The sequence below is a fragment of the Peromyscus leucopus genome, chromosome 14 (genome assembly GCF_004664715.2).
Source record: "Peromyscus leucopus breed LL Stock chromosome 14, UCI_PerLeu_2.1, whole genome shotgun sequence".
Lineage (NCBI taxonomy): Eukaryota > Metazoa > Chordata > Mammalia > Rodentia > Cricetidae > Peromyscus > Peromyscus leucopus.
In genome coordinates, this window is record NC_051075.1 from 61,313,672 (window position 1) to 61,335,843 (window position 22,172).

The following is a 22,172-nucleotide window of genomic DNA, read 5'->3' on the forward strand; positions in this document are numbered from 1 at the left end:
AGGGAGAACAACAAATAGGAGACCATGGTAAATGAAGACCACATGAGAAGGGGAGGAAGCAGAGAGCTAGGGAGGCCCACGGAGATCCACAAAGATACTCCCACAAAAGACTGCTGGCAATGGTCGAGAGAAGGCAGGAACTGACCTACTCCAGTGATGGGATGGCCAGACACCCTGTTAGTTGTGCCATAAACCCCATCCAAGGAAGGTCTGAGGAATCTGGATGCAGACATCCACGGCTGGGCCCCTGGTGGAGCACTGGGAGTCTAATTAGTGAGAAAGAAGAGGGTTTATATGAGCGAGAATTGTTGAAGCCAGGGTTGGATAAAGCACAGGGACAAATAGCCAAACGAATGGAAGCACAGGATCTATGAAGCAAAGGCTGAGGGGCCCCCAACTGGATCAGGCCCCCTGAATGGGTGAGACAGTCATTTGGCTTGATCTGTTTGGGAGGCAGCTGTGTGTTGGTGCCGGGTCCTGGGCTTGCTGCATGAGTTGGCTGTTTGAATCCTGGGACCTATGCAGGGACACTTGGCTTGGTCTGGGAGGGGAGGACTGGTCCTGGCTGGACTGAGTCTACCAGGTCGATCCCGGTCCTCGGGGGAGACCTTGATCTGGAGGAGGTGGGAATGGGGGATGGGGTGGGGGGAGGGGGAGGGGGGGCGAGAGTGGGAGAACAGGGGATTCTGTGGCTATTATGTTGAACTAAATGATGTTGTAAAATAAATTTACTTAAATAAAAAAAAAATAAAAAAAATGAAAAAGGAAAGGGCAAACAAATTAGAAGAAAACAATAAAGCCCTCCAAGAAAACAATAAAGTCCTGGAAGAAAACATTAAAGTCCTGGAAGAAAACAATAAAGCACTGAAAGAAAATCATGAAAAAGCAATGAAACAAACAAAGGAAACAGTCCAAGAACTGAAAAGGGAAATTGAAAAAATAAAGAAGACACAAACAGAGGGAATGCTGGAAATAGAAAACCTGAGTAAAAGATCAGAAACTTCGGATGCAAGTATAACCAACAGAATGCAAGAGGTGGAAGAGAGGATTTCTGGCATTGAAGATACAGTAGAAGAAATCGTTTCATCAGTTGAAGGAAACACTAAAGCCAACAAAGTCATGAACCAAAATGTCCAAGAAATCTGGGACACCATGAAAAGACCAAACCTACGAATTATAGGTATAGAAGAAGGTGAAGAATACCAACTCAAAGGCACAGAAAATATATTCAACAAAATTATAGAAGAGAACTTTCCCAACTTAAAGAAGGAAATGCCTATGAAGATACAAGAAGCCTATAGAACACCAAACAGAATAGACCCCCCAAAAAAGTCCTCTCGACACATAATAATTAAACAACTAAATGTATAGAATAAAGAAAGAATATTAAGAGCAGCCAAGGAAAAAGGCCAAGTGACCTATAAAGGTAAACCCATCAGAATAACACCCGATTTCTCAATGGAGACTTTGAAAGCCAGAAGGACCTGGACAGATGTAATGCAGACACTAAGAAACCATGGATGTCAGCCCAGACTAATATACCCAGCAAAACTTTCAATCATCATAGACGGAAGGAACAAGACATTCGAAGACAAAGCCAGATTTAAACAATACCTATCCACAAACCCAGTCCTACAGAAAGCACTAGAAGGAAAATTCCAACCGAAGGACGTCAGATGCACACTCGAAAACACAGGCAATAGATAAAGCCACAACAGAAAACCCCAAAGAAGGGAAGTACACACACACTACCACCAAAAATAACAGGGATGTACAATCACTGGTCGTTAATATCCCTTAATATCAACGGACTTAATTCACCTATAAAAAGACATAGACTTACAGAATGGATACGAAAGCAGAACCCAACTTTCTGCTGCATACAAGAAACACATCTCAAATTCAAAGACAGACACTACCTAAGAATAAAAGGCTGGGAAAAGACTTTCCAATCAAATGGTCTTAAGAAACAAGCAGGGGTAGCCATCCTGATATCCAACAAAATAGACTTCAAACTAAAATCAATCAAAAGAGATAAAGAAGGACATTACATATTCATCACAGGAAAGATACACCAAGATGAAGTTTCAATTCTGAACATTTATGCCCCAAACACAAGGGCACCCACATATGTAAAAGAAACATTACTAAAGCTTAAACCACATATAAAACCCCACACATTAATAGTGGGAGATCTCAACACCCCACTTTCACCACTGGACAGATCTCCCAAATCGAAACTTAACAGAGAAATAAAGGACTTAACTGATGTCATGACCCAATTGGACCTAATAGATATCTACAGAACATTCCATCCTAACAAGAAAGAATATACATTCTTCTCAGCACCCCATGGAACTTTCTCTAAAATCGACCACATACTTGGCCACAAAGCAAATCTCAACAGATACAAAACAATTAGAATAACCTCCTGTGTTCTATCAGACCACCATGGGTTAAAGTTAGATCTCAACAACAACAAAAACTACAGAGAAATATCTTGATAGATGAGAAAAGTAAAACAGAAAGATGAAAGTTTAATCATGATTATGCAGAGAATCAAAACTTGACTCTGTATTCTTAGTTGCAGGGTTCACTTTTTTCCTTTCCACAACATATAATCACAAGACCAAAGGAATATAATTCTAGAATCCCCTTAGAGGAAATTCATACTGTCAAATTAAGTACTACACATAGTTTGTGTCACTGTGACATTGTATATCACATAAATATCTTAAGAAAGAAACATTTATTTCATCCTATACTTCCTGTGGTATCAGTCCAGTCATTGGCACTATGGATCCTCAGTCTGTAGTTACGCAGAACATTATGGTGGGGGGGTCAGATGACAGTGACTTCTTACCTCAAATAGACAAGAAGCATAGAGAGAAGGTGTAAGGATCAGAGTCACCTTTCAACTTCACATCAAGTGGCCTCCCTCTTCCAACTAGTCACTACCTCCTAATGTTTTCAGAAACTCCCCAAATAGTGCAACCTGCTTAGGGCTGGCATTTCAACATATTAATCTTTTGAGCAGGCACTTGATAACCAAATTATAATAGCTTTCATTTGAGTAAAAACACACAAGCTTCTCTAGTCCTGTGTCCTAATCTAAAAACCTGAATAGTCTAAGAAAGCTAGTTGTTTGTAGGCACAAAAATTGCTTAAGTTTTATCAAACACAGTTATACTTCAAGATTTACTTAACATAATAATAACCCACACTTCTTGACATTTTGTTATACTTTTTCTTAGTACCACCTAATAATTTGTACCTATCTCAATTGTACATGAAACTGTTAAGAGTAAGAAAGCCCCCCACTGCTTAGAAATACTCAGCAAAAAAATTAGAAAGGTATGAATGGTTTTACAGAGCATGGAATGTGATCAATGCATAGATGTTCATCTTTGAGACATTTCCTCTTTCTTAGTCATAATGGCAGGGCTTGGACCTAATTTGCATAATTCATGTAATCAAATGTACTGTTGGTAATGTGCACCAGCACCAACATAACTAGACCTGGGTTTCCTTTAATTCCTCCTCCTCCACATGATCCAGCTCTACCTCATCCTCTCCTCTTTCTTCTCATCCTCTTCTTTCTTCTAGAAACATTTTTTGTGTGGACCTCATCGGTATTTTATTTTATTTTATTTTTTTTTTTTTTGGTTTTTGAGACAGGGTTTCTTTGTGTAGCTTTGCGCCTTTCCTGGAATTCGCTTTGGAGACCAGGTTGGCCTCGAACTCACAGAGATCTGCCTGACTCTGCCTCCCGAGTGCTGGGATTAAAGACGTGTGCCACCGCCGCCACCACCACCTGGCTATTTTAATACTTTTATTGGTGCATTTTCAGTTTAAAACTACAAGATATCTAAACCTGAATATAACTTTCAATGTTTTGATTGATAAATTTATATTAAAGTGGAACATTTATTATTACTTTCTTTCTGTTAGGAGGCTCATAGAGAAAACCAAATTTGTTTAGTTCTATTAACTACATTAGCTCTAGAAAATGTCAATCTATCAAATTATACATTCATGTTGAGGCCTAAAGTAAGAATAATTTTGACAGTCTTAAAATAGAATCCTTCAGAAGTTACTAGAAGTTTCAAGAGAATACCGCATACTTCACATACAATGATTGAACTATGTGGAAGACATAAGGCATTTCATGGACTCACAGTAATTTATAATTTCCTTACACATTGTACAATATATAATATATTCTAAAGACAGCTTTTGAAGATTAAATGAGCAAAGAATTCTCCTCCATCGTAATGACTACAATTGATCCCTTATTTTTTTAATACTTTTAAAAATCTGTTATGTATTCTAATCTTTTGCTGAGCAAAAGTAGTTGATGGAGTAAGAGGTATGCAGTTTCTGTTGCTTGCATTGCTAAGTAACCTAAAGTATGTATCCTTCCCCTTCACAAGGCGCTTCCTCTCTTCAGGGAGATTCAAGTTAAATTTCTCTTAATGTGTGTACAGAGACACTTGCTTGCTCCCATTTAATCAAATCACAATCTCTTTGTGAACTGCTTATGAAGTGACTAAACTCTATTAGTTACTAGTTAAAACACTCCAATATCTATGCAATCTAATTTCACCTGTAAATTTAATATTGAATGCTTTATATATAAAAAGAATTTAGACGCTAATTAGAGTCTAATTATTTATTTTTCAGATTGAAAATGTTAACAAAATTTTCTTCTACTAACTCATTTTTTATTTAGCTAAAGTGTGACTTTATTTAGTCTATAGAACCCCATATAATATAAAGGGAAAAAGAAAACAGCATCAACAAATGAAGATCCAGGTTGACTATTTCGTTATCTTAGGACCAGAGATGAAACAGAGTTATTCAGATGCAGATATTTGCATATACTTAAAAGTATCTTGGTAGAGTCACATGTAAACAGAAATTTCAATTATGTTTCCTGTACATATTTGCAAAAACCCTAAGCACAGTTTCACATTATCCTTTTTGTATTCATAAAATAGTTTCATGAGGTGGAATTTTCTACTTCTGGCATTTTGATATCACCCACACACTTCACATTTAGGGAGCATGTAGAATCTCATATTTTTAAAGTGGTGTGCTCAACATGTGTAACTAACTACAAAATTATCAGGAGGTAAGGAGGTGTGGGAAAAGACAAATGAATGTGTCTAATGAGAGGTTTCTTGTTTGTAGCCTGGAATTTACTTGAAAGAAGTAGGAAACATAATTTTTTTTTTTTAGTCAAACAATGCATCAAAGCTTCCAAGGAATAAATTCAATCAAAATATATTTATTATGAGAAGGTACACTTTGTCTTATTCCTGGCATCATGCTGCTTTGTGTGTGGGAAAAAAATCCCTTGTTTTCAAGGGAGCACATTTTGTAAAGTGCTTCTATTACAAGTATGAAGAAGAAAGTTTCATCCATAAAACCTATGCTAATAAAAGTAAACATAGAAATACTGGATTAGGCTTTTTTTTTCTATTAAAAAAATGTTTTTCATTCATTTTAACACAGGTGATAGATTTTGTTTTTAATCTGAGTCCTTGTTGAAATTGCTGAGCTTCACGGGCCGACCAGTCTTGCTTACCTGACAATAACTGCATTCCGTTTCAGGCTCAGTCTATTAAGGAAATAAATGTATGACACCTGAGGAATAATACCCCTGTTACACTATGTTCTCCATATATATGTACACATAGATGCATGTATACATACACACACATATGTATCTACACACACGTGCATTGCACTACACAATTTCTTTGTCCAAAAGCCTATGTGTATCATATCTTATGGCTAGGGGGAAAAATCCGAATTTGGGAGATGTCTTTTTGCCTTGACTTTTGGGGTATTTTATTCACCATCAGGCCTACTAATTTATCTTTACCTACCACTAAGGATCCCATGTGGATGACACATCTGAGGAAAAGCCTTGGGTTCCTTGTTTCATGTGACATTCATCTGCCTGGAGTTTGGTGAAATAAAAACTGCAGACTGTCTTGTTAAAAATCACCATGGGAACTCTGCCATGTTTTCCCCACTTGGAACACTTTTTGGCTTCCTCTCATCAAATGGTGACTCTTTTCTCTTTTCCCTGGTGTGTTATTAGTATATTCAAATACTAGAGTAAGTCATTCTTCATCAAGATAAGCTTCTCCTGTTCTACCTGTTAGTGGCCTTGGAACATTATCTATAGTGTTGAAAAGGCACTTGAGGAACTGCTGCCATCAGATTGGCTTGTGGACCCTGGTCATGTCTTCAGATTTTCTTGGTTGTTGATTGATCTCAGAGGCCCTGCCTCACAGTGGGCAGTAGCATCTCTAAACAGGAGAGCCTGGTGTGTATAAGAAAGGTAACTAAGCAAGCCAGACTAAGTAAACAAGCCAGTAAGCAGTGTTTCCTTGTTGGATTTTGCTTCAAGTCCCAGCTTTGAGTTTCATTTCTGGCTTCCCTCCATGATAGACCATAACTTATAAACCAAAATAAAGCCTCTCCTTCCCAAGTTGGCTTTGGTTAATGTTTTATCATAGCAGAAGACCCAAACTAGGACACTTAGAGAATTACTTTTTCTTCTAATTTGGTATTCAATAGATGTGTTATTAATTACTTTAGGTTCATCTTCTTTATCATACAGTTTGTATCATAATGGGATTTTAAAATTGACCAGAACTTTACTGAGAGACAGCTGGCACACAATAATTTTGATAATTATTAAATAATTTAAGAAAAAATTTTCTAAATCTTTGAAAGGCCCTTTGTACTGAATACATATGATTGCATATTTTCTTGGGAAAATTTATTTTATTTTTTAACTTGGCTTATGAATCATGGAGATGTTCTCATCTTATAAGTATCTTTAATGCTGAATCAAATAATGTGATACTCTTTGAATGAAGCCCATATACCAACAGAGAATGTTGTATAAATTTTTATACAGCATAGATATTTCTAGGTTAAATTTTTTTCATACAACTTAGACATTGATAGTTGAATTCACAAAGTTAAGTTTTATTTGTGATGAATGTTGCATAGGATTATAACACACTAGCCACTGTTGCAAAAAGCAGCATTACTTACATTTCACTATGAATTCATTTTAATTTTCTGGAGAGACTTCTGCAGGAGGGTTCTGCAGGTTGAGAAACTAATTGCAAAGAACTGTGCATGTCAAACACTAACAATAATTATTTTACAGTGATTTGAGGACATTATATACCTAGACTATTGGTATCCTTATGTTAACAATATAAAATATCATCCTGAATTTCAAAGATTGTATAATCTCCCTTTATATCTCCTCATATAATTTCCAAATATTCAATATTTCACGTTGGAAAACAGACCACTTCTTATAATCTTATAATTCTCCATGCACAGTGAGATATAGTTTTTTTTAAAAAAAAAAAAGCTAGACTTTATACTAATTAGTGTGAGGTACACCAGTGGTTTAAATTGTTCCGGGGAAACAGTTATTTGCTTCTGGAGCAAACAGCTTCCAATATGTTGAATGCAAGGCTAACCATGCAAAGAGCATTTTATTTCTGCTCTTCTGAGCACATGGAAAATGGTACCGGTTGCTTTAACAGTAAAGTTTCTTAGGCACAAATCAACTCTGAAGAAAACTGAACATTCTGGGTGCCTTAGAAGGAACCTGGGAAGACTCCTTGAGTTCAGAGGCATCTGAATTCTTAACTATCAAATGCATTATTCTACCATGATTGAAGCAGTTCATCACCAGTTATAGGAGCGTATTCCTAGGTAATCAATGGAGGTTAAAGCAGTTTTCTTCTTTCTAGAATTAGTTTCCTCATTAATATAAGGGAATTTTAAAGTGGCCTTTTGGGGAGCAGCTGTGTTATCTATTGTTTATGGAACAGCCTTGCAGTCAAGCTTGTTTTTTTGGCATTGAAATAGAAATGAGAGTGATTTGCATAAGTGGAATATTATTTGCTCTGTTGTTTTTTCTCTCATTTTCTTTTTCTGTATACTGCTCATTTGTTTTATTTTAATGATAAGTGACTTCCAGGCAGAAAACAACTAGATGCTATTTTTTGACCTCAAAAAAAACAGGCTAAAAATATGTTCACAGAAATCAGAATTGGATTAGGCTTTGTTTTCAATTAACTACAACTTTTCCTTTGAGCAGAGTCAAATTTATCTGAAATCTATTTAAGATACCCAGATAATATGCAATAATATAAAATGAAGTTACATCTTCATTGGAAAAGAGACTTTATAGAGGACTTCTAGCAACAAAACATGATGTTTGAGAGACAGTGCCTCACTTTATAAACTATCTTGAGAATGTAAAATTTTTTTAAAAATATTGTTCATCTAAGATTTTGAATAATTCTTTCACAATGATTCTTAAATGAGTGTTCCCTTAAAAAGAATCAAGCGTTTTCAATCTAAATTCCCTTTCTTTATGCTTTGTTTTTACACATGACAATGGTTAGTTCAGTTGTTTCTCCTAAAATTTCTACACTGAAGAATCATTCCCCCAGAGTTCATAAAAGAACATTGTTTGGAAACAACATCTTTAGATGTAATCAAGGTAAAGTGAAATCCTTCTAGGAGGCTCTAACTTCCCATAGTTCAGTGCAAAGAGAGATACATACATAGAAGAAAAACTACATGAAGAGACACAGGCAGAGAAGAAGTAGCTGGGACAGATCCCTTCCCAGTGCTCTCAAAGCAAGGCCTGCTGGTACCTCTATCCCAGATCTCTGTCAGCCATAAAAGATAAAATACTTTTCTATGGAGTTTGTTTCTTACAGTGTGATGCTTTTAAAAGATGGCCTTCAGCAATATTCCTCCAGATCAGCCTAATGTTTGATTATGGGTCTCTGCATCTGTTCTTACCAGTTGCTGAATGAAGCCTCTCCGGTGACTATTGGGTTAGGTACCAATCTATGAGTATAGCAAAATATTGTTAGGCATCATTACACTGACATTTTCCCCCCTACCAGTCTTGTTTGGTTCGTCTCTCTCTCTCTCTCTCTCTCTCTCTCTCTCTCTCTCTCTCTCTCTCTCTCTCTCTCTCTCTCTCATTTTTTTCAAGACTACCCTGGAACTCACTCTGTAAACCAGGCTAGCCTCAAGTTCAGAGATCTGCCTGCCTCTGCCATCCAAGATCTGGGAATGAAAGATGTGTGCCACCACTGTCTGTCTGTCAACGGAATGTTTTAAAAAGATCCCCCAGTTCCTTGTTAGTAATGAAATAGATAGAGTATAATTTTTAATAGAAGTCACAATACTTATTGTCTAGCTAAAAATTAAGAGATGTTTTGTTAAAAATCCCCATGTTATTGGTTCATTATTCCCAAAATAGATATCAAGATGTTCTAACTCATTAGAACAGTTGTGGTAAGATACATGAAATACAGAAAATGCTGATCCAAGTGTCTAGCCTTCACTTAACACTTCATAAATTTTAGAGCCTATTAACTTGACAGTTTACCAATACAAACTGTTTCTAAAGTATTAACTATCATGAATGATACATATAGCTAGTAATCAGCTACATTACATTTCTAAGAGTGAAAAATTACAGGTAGATGTTATGATAAATGCTATCATCTCTTTTAATCTGTGTCTCTCTCTCAGGTGTGTGTGTGTGTGTGTGTGTGTGTGTGTGTGTGTGTGTGTGTGTGTGTGTGTAATTGGAAGATAGTTTGTTGCAATCCTTCATGGCAAGGGAATCAATGAAACTTGTGACTGGTACCAAACCAGCTTCAATGTGTAAGTCTTCTCAACTCACTTAGCTTAATTAAGATATTATCCAACAGGTTTGTAGACAAACCCATAGCCCAGTAATTCCAGATGCTATTAAGTTAACAATTGACATTAACCATTTCAAATACTAATTCTTTGGTAAGGATTAACACATGATTGGGTATATAATCATGATAATGAGAAAGACAGTGGTGTGGGGTGGTGGTGAAATTGACTTCTGGAATATTCATTGATCTATTTCTTTACATGGCTTTCTCTCCTTTCCCTTTTTACTCCCTCTAAGACACAGACTTAGGTGATCATATCACCCATGATTAGAGAGGATCATACTTCCCCAAGTTATCCTCCTCGGAGACATATCCAAGAGTTTTGCCTCACTGGTCTCCTAAGTATGTCTTAATCAAATTCAGTTTACAACTAAGATTAACCATAATAATATTCATTCAGAATCTCATTACTTACAGCTTTGTATGAGTTAAGCTTCCACCAAGCTGACTTTTGAAGGCAGAGTAATGAGAGAGAGAGAGACAGAGAGACAGACAGAGAGAGAGAGAGAGAGAGAGAGAGAGAGAGAGAGAGAGAGAGAGAGAGAGAGAGAGAGAGAAGTAGATGTAACTAATAGGCTTATCTTGAGTACATTTGCTGTACTTATTTTCATTTATAAATGTTGCAATATTTACAAATAGAAAGTGCATCCCAGGTACAGATGAACAGAGTAAGTCCCAGTTGTTACACACTTATGGAAAATGTGCTTATCGGACACATTGGTTTTAATCATCCTGAGCTATTATTGGTTCATAAAAAGTCTGTCTTCTCTGCCATATTCTTCAACCTATAAGTTCTTGGGTTAATTATGTTTTCTTTATCATGGGCTTGGTCCCTTGTAGAGTCAGAACAAAATGAATGCTTTATAAATCAAATAATGCATTTACTATTCCAGAGATGTATGGGAAGGGAAAAAAATAATTATCAAGGCTTGTGTATGATCTTCAATCTTACCTAAGGAATAACATTTAGACAAGATATTATGGTTAAAAAGCTTCAAGCAGGATAAAAAATCAAGAGCTAAAATACATATGTGTGGGAAAGAATATGTGCTACAACAAACACACAAATTTGTAAAGAATGCAGTATCTATGAACATAATGAAATCATGTATAAAAGCATGGACCTTGTACATTATGAAGGCTCGTAAAAGCAAGGCTACAGATTCTCAACTGTAATTGATATAAATCTAGAAACAACACTGTGATTTTCCATTGCCTTTAGCACATCAAAGTGTGTAGTTTGGACGACAATGGGAAAATACTCACTGATATCTGGTTGTATTAACACAGTTTATTCTATAATTAACTCATCAAGAATTCAATTATTTTACTAAGACTAAATTTTGTTAATCATTCAATATGTGTGGATATTCTACATATATGAATATATTGTTTCATGTCTTAGACATTTTTCCCTTAAGAGTATAGTATAAAATTTATCTAAAGGACCTTGTGGATGTTTAGTTATATCTATCTAGTGATGTTCTTTGAAATCTTTTGGAACATATGGTATTTTTATATGAATAAATAGTAATACAATAAGATCTTCAGATGCTATTCCTAGTGTGTATATCCACAAAGTTGGGGAAATAGCCAAGAGAATAACACCCTTGTCACACAAGTGTGGGAACCAGAGTTTGAATCCCTGGTACCACATTTTAAAAGTTAGGTTTGCCTGACAATCCACATGTATTTCTAACACATTAAAAGCAGAGAAGAGAATCTCTGGGGAAAGCTGGCTAACTAAATTATGACCTCTTGCCTCTACACCCCAGCATGCACTCATGCACATGGCCTTCACACATACAAACAGGAACACAAGTGTCTGCATACACAAATATATCTGTACCCATAGAGTTGAATGTGTGTACATATCCACATGCATACACCACACATACACACAGGGACAAAAATTATTTTATTTACTTACATATCCATTTATTATATTATCTAAAAAATTCTATTTAACAGCAGATCAGGACACAAAGATGAGGAAAATCTACAGGGTGCCAACATAACTTTAAGGAAGGTGAATAAGGCCATCTCATCTGCTGTTTAATTCTTGGCACTTGAATAAAAATATACTAGCAATTTTCAAAATTGTTCAAAAAAATCCTCTCAAATCTATAAGTAGTGCATGTTTCACATATTTTAAAATAGGTATTCACTGTGATGTTATAGGAGAAGTTTTTGAAAGTTGTCATAGGAAAATGACCTGAAAAATGTATTGTATCCATATCAATACATCTTAAAAAGATAATGGATCCCACCCTTAGACAAAGAACCACAAGCAACAAGTGATTGCTGGGAGGAGAATTGCTATCTCCCAGGTATAAGGCACCATATTGGCTGTCCAATACAGAGAGGTGAGTCATGAAACCATATCCACACCACCAACAAACATATACTCAGCAGGCTGTACGTATGTATCTGCATATACATCCATATACATATATATGTATGTATATATCAATAATAATGAAAGAAAATAGTGTGGGAGACTTGGGAGGGGTTGGAGGAGGAACAAGAGTGGAAGTGATGAAATTCTATTTCAATTAAAACACAGTAAAGAAAACAAATTACAAATTGAAAAAAAAACCCTGAAATTAAGCTTTTATGTTGTATAAACAAATGTTAATAACCATTAAAACATGTTTATTAGTAGTAGAATAACATTTATGAAAATGACAGACTTCTCCTTAGCAGGAATAATCACTGACTCAGGGCCATGCTTCCGTTGTCAGTTTCAGTGGAAACAAAATAATCAATGGAAAATGAAATACTACTAAGATTCAGTGATACGTTTATCATAATTAAAATGAAAATGTTTGAAGTATTTAGATGGAATCTCTCTAGAGTCATGAAGTTGGCTGGAGTAACAGTAAAGAACACTACTTCTCCTTCTTCTTCTTCTTCTTCTTCTTCTTCTTCTTCTTCTTCTTCTTCTTCTTCTTCTTCCTCCTCCTCCTCCTCCTCCTCCTCCTCCTCCTCCTCCTCCTCCTCCTCCTCGCAGTGCCTCCTAGCACTTTAATTTCTCTCTCTCTCCCCCAATCTCTTCTATCTTCCTATGTAATTGTTTTTAAATTTTCAGGGAATTACCAAAGGGGAGACACGAGAATTTGTGTAAACTATAGACTCTGCTCATCAAAAGTATATGAATATGTGTAAATTCACAAGAGGGTGGGCATTTTTAATGTGTTCCATCAAACTTGCATAATGTAGTCTCATGGACACAATAAACCCTGCAAATTTAATGTCTCTCATCATTATTGTTGATTTGTACTGGTCATTAGATGATACGAATAAATTATTTCAATTACTTGACAAAGTATATTCAGCGATGGATGCATTAGGGATTCATTCTAAGAAACGCACCCTTTGGTGATTTTGCCATGTGTTGAACATGATAGGGTATACTTACACAAACTAGTTAAGATATAGTCAATGTATTTAGTATATTCAATGGCCCTAGTGGAATGGTAAACTGAGGAAAATGTGATTAAGTCAACCACAAGAGAAGTGAAAGCAATAAATGGATAGAAGATACAAGATTTATGATGCTACAGTGTATCATTGTATACTGTTTTATAAATTAAGGTACATTAAAATCATTATATCAACATAGTTTATTAGACGTATATGTCAGAAACTTATTCACTCACTACTATCAAGTATTAAACAACATTTATACTGCCATATTTTATATGAGTGATGGAATCAGTATGTTTTGATCTGTAAAATATTGTTTATGTGTGTAAATACTTTGCCTACAAACATGTATATGTATTATGAACATGCCTTGTGCCCCCTAGAAGAGGGCTAGAAGAGGGCATCAGATCCTCTGGAACTGTAGTTACAGGCTATTTTGAGCCACCATATTGGTGCTGGGAATTGAACACAGATTCTCTGTAAAAGCAGACAGTGCTCTTAACAACTGATCCATCATTCAAGCCCCTAAGTGTTTTGTTTTGTTTCATTTAAGCATCATAACTACAAACACATGCGTAATATGAGCAATTTCAAGATGGCAGGGGTGATATCTTCAGGGAATAGAATGGTTCAGCACAGTTACACACTCACAGTGCTGCCACATTATATGATCCTGGGGAATGGTATTTACAACACCATTCATGCACAAGAACTTCATGATATCCCATTTTTACTTGGTCTTCTACTTTCTTTCTTCTTCTTTGCTACTCACTTATATTCAAGCTTCTTCTTTGGAGCCTTTGAAAGAAGACAGAAAATATCTTTCATAGAAATTACGTTTCTCAGTAACTGTCCTCTACAATCCTCTACAATTCCCTCACTGTCTGTAAATTGTATATACTAGGTTATGAAATATTCAACAAATGCAGTTTTGCTGTCTTTTCCTGCTGGAGACTTCTGTTTTACAAAACAGATTGTTTGCAACTGTGTTCCCCTTCTGCCTAATGGGGACCCTGGGGGAATGTTGTTGGCTTTGAGATTCAACTACATATTTCCAACAAATAATAGTGTTGAAGCCAATGAAATCTGATAGCAGCAGGCATTATTCAGTGATTTCTGAGTGGAATAGGTTCATATTTCTCTTTCCTTTGGGGGATGAAGGAAAAGGACACATAGGGATGTGTCAGCTAAAGCCACATAGAAGGAAATGATTTCAAAAAGGATTGAAGCAGTTCATGTTCTTTGGATTCAAATGGGAGCCCTAAACTGTCAAGTTTAGCTTCAGTAGAAATGGGTTTCTCTTTGGGGACCAACAGACACATGCATTTGCCTCCCATTTGGTTGCTGACACAGCAGCCAAACTCTGGTAGGTGCTGTGAGGGACTGCCAGAAGGTTGAAGGCAGAAATAAATCATTTCACTCTGTTGGGTTCTTACACCAATAGCAAGAATTAATGTTGTTGCATGAAGACCACAGTGCTTCCCAGAACCTGGGAAACCCAATCTATTACTGATGGTGTAAGCTAGTATCCTCTATTAAAAACAAAACATGCCTTGGAATCCAGCAGATTGTGGATTGGCCAGAAAAAAAAAATCTGAAAATGGAAGCTGGAATTTCTTGTATACTGAAATTTTATGATGTATATGATGTAAACCATGCAAAGTTATCAATATAGTAAAAAGCAGACGCCGGGCAGTGGTGGTTCACGCCTTTAATCCCAGCACTCAGGAGGCAGAGGCAGGTGGATCTTTGTGAGTTCGAGGCCAGCCTGGGCTACCAAGTGAGTTCCAGGAAAGGCACAAAGCTACACAGAGAAACCCTGTCTCGAAAAACAAAAACAAAAACGAAAACAAAAAAAAGGAAAGAAAAAAAGAAAAAGCAGACATACTCAGTTCAATGGCATTATTTTAAATTCAATGGCATTATTTTAAAATCAATGTCTATTTTACTGTGTATCTATTATATGTCATGAATAAGGAATTCAGTGTCCAAAATACAGCCTCTCACTCCTAAAGCTAGAGTGAACTTGAGAACTAATCGAATACATGGTAGTTTCCAGGTGGGTATTAAATCATATATTAGGTGCAAGATGCTGTGAAAAGAGGAATACTTCCTACAAACTTAAGGAGTTCACAGAGGATTCCTAATCCCAGGAACAGTATCTATGAAATTGTTTGAATGCTTAAATGGAGATAATCTAGTCAGAGCTTTGTGGAAAACAGTCTAAATTTGAGGTCACCATCAGGTCCCTCCACTGGGAGATTGGAGAAAACCCATGGAAGAGGAGGAGGATAGGTCATAGGAGTCTGAGAGGATTGAGGACAAGAGGAGAATATGGCCTACCAAATCAGTTAAAGTGGTCTCACATGGGCTTGTCGAGAATAAAGTGGCAAGCATGGAGCCAGAATGGGTCTGGACCAGGTCCTGGTGTATATGTTACAGTTGTTAGCCTGGTGTTTTGTGGGACTCCTATCGGTGGGAACCAATGATTTTCTTACTCTTTTGTCTTCTCTTGGGACTCTTTTCCTCCAATTGAGTTGTGTTGTCTTATTGGATCTTTTTTTATGTTTTGTTGTTGTCTTTTGGAAGCATGGTATTTTCTGAAGGGAAACTAAGGGAGCATGGATCTGGGGGAGAGGGGAGATAAAGGGGGTACCTGGAGGAAGTGCGAGGGGAAACTATTCTCATGGTGTATTGCATGAGATTTGAGAAAGGAATCTATTTTCAATACAAAATAATAATTAAAAAAGAAAACATTTAAGATCTATTACAAAGTCAGATTTGGCAATGTAAAATGGTTGAACATAAAGAGGGAAATAGGAAAACATGAATGAGGATCAAGAAAGTTGTAGCTATGTATATTAAAACTAAAAAAAAAGTCAATGCATGAATATTTTGACATCTGGAAGAAACATAGGGGTACTCAAATACCCCAGACACAACTTTAACTTCAAAAAAATATGTATATATATATATATATATATATATATATACATATATACATATATATATTCATTTATTTTTATATGATTTGATTGTATTTTTATTGTATGTTTATTAATTCTTTAGGTTTCATTCACATTATTTTGATTGTATCCATGTATTCATCTCCTTACAGATCCACATCCTTCTCTCTCATATATGAACCCAATTTTGTTTTTGCTTTTGTTTGTAAACCTATCTAATCTCATTAGTGCTGCCTGTGAACTCTTATGCTTGTGGCCATCCATGGTAATGTGTTTGATTCACCCTAAAAGACGTCTAACTCTTCCATTCCTGGCAGATATCCATTATCAAGAGTTCCTCACCTGTAATACTAATCCCTTTCTGCATCCTCTTTCCATGATAAGATTTTATCTGGCTTGAACTTGCAAAGTTATTGCTGACACACTGCCGCAAATTCAGTGTTACCATGTACTCATCCATCACATCTGGATTTTATTGTCTTTCTGGTCCCTTTGCTGCAATGGATTTCTGAGTCTTAGGAAGAGAGGGCTGTGCCGTATAGATTTCCCATTTAGGACTGAGCATTCCACAGTTACATATCCTTTGCACACTGACCAGCTGTGAGTCTCTGTATTAACCATCATCAACTTCAAAAAGCAACTTCTCTGATAAGGTTTGAGAGATGAAGTTATATACTGGGATAAGTGCATGTTGTTAGGACTTGGTTTAATACTATGTCCTATCGGCAGAGTAATAGTAGTAGGTTCTCCCTCATGGCCTATGTCCTGTATAGCCATGGGTTCTTGACCTTCATATCTCTGCCAGGCACGGTTTCCATCTTGTAGAATGAGAATAAGTTCAAGTAGAAAGGGGTTTGTTACTCTCATGACATCCATGGCACGATTATATCAGAAGGTTGTTAGTGTAGCTCACAACCTTCACACCTGAATTGGATTGGTGATTACTTCTATCCTTTGGTAATACATATAACACCTTCCAGCTAACACTATGTAACACAACCCTCTATTCCAAATGTAGAGAACAGGGAGTACAAATTTATCTGACATTGTGTTTAAACTGATACAAATTATTAGGGAAATTAAAAACAGTTCCTTCTTGAGCATGAGAAGAAAACCTTATTTCCCATCAACCCAAGGAATTAGTCAAGCAAATCAATCATAATTACCTGTTTTGGGTGAACCAGGTTTCACCGTACACCGTGTTAACTGTAACGCTTCCTTCAAAAGTCACTGTGGGATTAATTTATTTCCTTGATGTCACTGCAACAATTAATAACTGGGAACTATAAAACTAAAAATCTTCTCATGGAAAAGGACAGCATCATTCTGAAAAAGTGGAAGAATACACAACTGGAAAAGATTTTCTACCAACTTGTACCAACTACACTTCCCATTAAGGGCCAATATCCAGTATATATAAAGAACTTAGTAAACTACATATCAAAAAATAAATTACCCCATAACAAATGGAGTGTAGTTTTAAATACAGAATTAAAACAAACAAACATATAAACTCAGATGGCTGAGAAACACTTAAACATTCACCATCCTTGGTCATCAGGGAAATGCAAATCAAAACTACTTTGAAATTTCATCTCATACAGGTCACCATGGCTAATATCAATAAAAACAAATGATAGCTCATGATGGCAAGGATGTAGAGTAAGGAAAACACTCATCCATGGCTGGTAGGAGTGCAAACTTGATCAGCCACTATAGAAATCAGAATAGCAGTTCCTCAGAAAGACGAGAATCGATCTACCTCAAGATCCAGCTGCAGCACTCTTGGAAATAAACCAGAAGAATGCTTCATTCTTCCACAGAGATACTTGTTTACCCTATTTATTGCCGCTCTATTCATAATAGTCAGAAATTGGAAGCAGCCTAGATATCCATCAACAGAAGAACAGATAAGAAAATGTGATACATTTATATACTGGAGTGTTACTAATTGTTAAAAAAAAATAAATTTTTAGGCAAATAGATAGAACTAGAAAAAAACATTCTGGATGAGGTAACACAGACCAGAAAGGATACATATGGTATGAATTTGTTTATATGTAGATATTAGCTGTTAGGTCAGTGATGACCAATCCACAATCCTCAGAACCACAGAGGTTTTGTATAAAGGGTCTTTTGTGTGTGTGTGTGTGTAGGAGTGGTTCAGATAGCTCTTCTTAGGGAAGGGCAATAAAATAAATACTTATGGATAGATGGAGGTGTTCAGATGAGAGTTCCATGTGGAAAACAGAAGGAAAGAGGGGAACAAATGAGGGAATATGGGGAGAGACAGCTAAAATTAAGGACCATTTAAAGAGTAGTATGGAAAGCTAGTAGAGTAGTAACTTCCTAAACTATATACATGTATAAAAACATTTTTAATGAAACCATGGGGGAGAGAGCTCCAACTGGCCCTCTGTTGTCACCAATTGAAGCTCCCAATGTTTGGGTTACACTTAATTGAGTTTAGTTGAGTTGTTGGCCAAAGGATTGCCAGGGGATCTCCCAAAAAACTCTTGCTATTACCAAAATTAAAGATTGTTCTCCATAAACCAACAGCAAGGTCCCATTGCTGAAGAGACTACCTTCACACTCATTGAATACAGTGAAATCAAGCTTTCACCTCTGCATTCTAGCATTTTTTTTTTTGGTTTGTGTGTGTGGGAAGATACTATGCAGGCTACCAAACTAGAAATATAAACGTGAAGCCAGCAACTAACACTTTGGTACACAATGGTGTCCTACTTGCAAGAAATGCTAGTGCAATGATGGTACCAAGCTTGTGGAAGTAACCAATCCACATCTGATTTGACTGAAAGACAACTGCAAGAGATAGAACACATACTGGACACTGCTTGGGTAATCTAGAAACTGAGATTCAAGAGTCCAGGAACCTAGGGTAAAGCCAAATACTACTGTTCTTAAAAAAAAATGAATAACAGAAATAAAATAACTTTTAATGTATTTCGGCTGTACTCACTATACTCTTAGATCAGTGCCTTGCACATCTATCATCAGAAAAGCTTCCTCCTGCAGCAGATGGGAACAAATACAGGGTCCCAAAGCCAGACATTCTGTGAGAGACCAAGGAATCCTGTAGAGGACGTCTCCATCTAATTCCTCTCTTCAGTGCTCAGGGAACTCAGCAGACATGGAGGGGGATGGAATGTAAGAACAAGTGGGAATGGAAGACACCAAAAAAACAAGGCCCTTTAAATTAACATGACTGATGATGGTCTGAACTCACATATGAACTCATAGAGTTGACGCAGCATGCACAGGATCTGCATGGGCCTGCCCCAGATGGGATCATATAGCTGAAAGGGAAAATGAACTCATATCCCCATCACTAATCCAGAAACAATCTCCAACTGATAACCACTTGCAAATGAAAACTTAAGTTTTCTCCATAGGAGTCTCACTGGAGAAACAAACTACTCTTAAGGGTAAGCTACATATCCTGAGGTAAATGGACAACAAAAAAAATAACTCATTGTATATTTGCAGGTTCCCTGTCTCATAACTTCCTATCATGCTCTCATTTGTAAATTTTATTTTATCTTATAATTTATTTTTATTTTTATTTTAGTATATGCTTAGATTGATGATAGATAGATGGATAGATAAATAGATGATAGATAGAATGATGATACATAGACAGACAGACAGATAGCTATTATTTTTCTTCTCTATTATAACCTAGAGGTCCTTTTTGTACATATAATGGCTTCAAGTTTAGTGTTTTTATGGGATTTCTGAATGTACATACAAGTGGAACTCTGATTCATGTGCCTTCTCTTGGGCTCTTTTCTGTTGTTGTTTTTTTTTAAATTTCATTAATTAGTTTTTTGTTTTACTTATTTTATTTTATTATTATCACAGATAAGCATTATCTTGTCTAATGATAAAGACAAAAAAAAAATGGATCCAGATGAGAGAAGAGGTGAAGAGGAGCTGGGAGGAGTAGAGTGAGAAAAAAAAATATAACTAGAATCTATTATGTGAAAAAAATAGTTCTTCTAAAATAAAAAGGGGGAAAATGATATGAGTACTGTGCAATTCATCTGTATAGTGAACACACACCTTTCTATTCAACCATCCTCATAACACTTGAAAGAATTCCTCCCCCATCAATGGAATAAAGGTAAAGTAACAGAAGAGCCAATAAAAGACTCCTTTTGATAAGTAAGTAACTTTATTTACTTTATATAATGCCCCCTAAAAATTCAAGATAAAATTTACTTGCCTTATAAGATCACTAAGAGTTGTGGTCTTTACGAGGTCATGAAGGATCTGCCTCCAAGTGTGCATTAATATATTTTATGAGACTATTTTCCTGATGAAGAGGTTGTGTTTAGCTGAATTTATGATCTCAGTTTCCTCTAGGCTCACTTTAACTTCTGCCATGTTCTCACACAACATACAGGTTATTTTCAGATGCCTGTGCTTCGATAGTCAACTTCCCAGCCTCTGAAACCATGAAAAATGAATTCACTAGTGTGAATGTGTGTGTTGTATACATGTTCATGTATACACATACGTGTGTATGTGCATGTGGAGACCAGAGTTGTAAATCAAGCAACAATCTCAATTGTTTTCCATCACTTTTGAAAGTCTCCATTGAACTGATTTGTCCAGACCAGATGGCCAATTAGCTCCAGAAATTGTCTATCTCCACATCCCCAGCACTGAGAATACAGGAGCATAACACTATGCCCAGCTTACATGAATTTTTGAGGATCTAAGCTCAGTCTTCATACTTGAGAAGCAAGTGAATTAAATCCTGAATCATGCCCTTAGCAGCATCACTCTTTATAAATTATGCCTGTGGTATTATATCATAGTGGTAGAAAATTAACTAAGACGTAAAGTGAGGGAACATCCAAAGAAGGATAAGTTTATATTTTGCTTCTTATTGAGAGAGAGGACAGTAGGAAAAAAAAAAAGATTTAGTAACTTTGATTTGGACCATGTGTTTAAAAAAAATTTTTTTTTAAGCTATGGAGGATTCTATACCTTTGGAGGTGAAACTAGGAGGAGAAAGGGACAGGAAAGGGTTTGAAGATTGATTGACAGGAAATGAAACCCCTGCCTTGCAATTTCCAGCTTCTGTGTGAGGTAGGAACAATGAAGTCCTTGAAAATAATGCAGGATGTGGTTAGGTCAAAGATTTGCAGAGCATGGAGCACGTTAGAAAATGCTAAATAATTATGGTAAAGAGTAAAATGATGCCACTCGGGAACACTGAGCTGCTGCTGCCAAAAGTCTTTTATTCTGCGTGAATGGAAATTAACACTGATCTCTCATTCCGGGGATAGAGTCAGTACCTTGGCTTCAGTATCTTTGGAAGAGAAATTGCCAGAATGCCGAGAGAGCTGATGAAAACTGCCCAGGCCAAGAATTTGCAACTGTATGAATGAAATATGTACCTGTTTTTGTAGCTATGTTTATGCTGCCCTTTTGCAGAGGAATTTAATTGTTAATTTATACTTGATTCTCAATTTTTCATGTTTGGCAGAAACACATATTTGCACTTTCAGAAGAGCATACGCTTGGAAAGTTGCCCAAAGGTATAAACCAATTATAAAAGAAATAATATGGTGATGGAGAAATGTTCTCAATCCTGAGAGCTAGTAAATAATGGTAAGGAAAAGCATAGCACAGGTGATATGATTTGTTGTGGTAAAATACCACCGAGAAACATAGGCGACAATAAGTGTGTTAGAAAGCCAAGAGTAGACTTCAACCTTTTATTGTTTTCTCTCAATTCACTGCTTTTTAAAAAAGTTGCTTCTTCACACTCCTTCACAATTGTTCTTACCTCTAAATTATAATGGAGATGCTTCTAAATTAAATATGAATAAAACATTAAATGAAAAATATCTAAAAGAGTTAGGCAAATGGACAATATAAATGGCATAAATACAAATCATTCAACAAAATTCTGAGGTTCTCTTGTCAGATGTGGCCTGAATTGTGTGCCCTGTCAAAA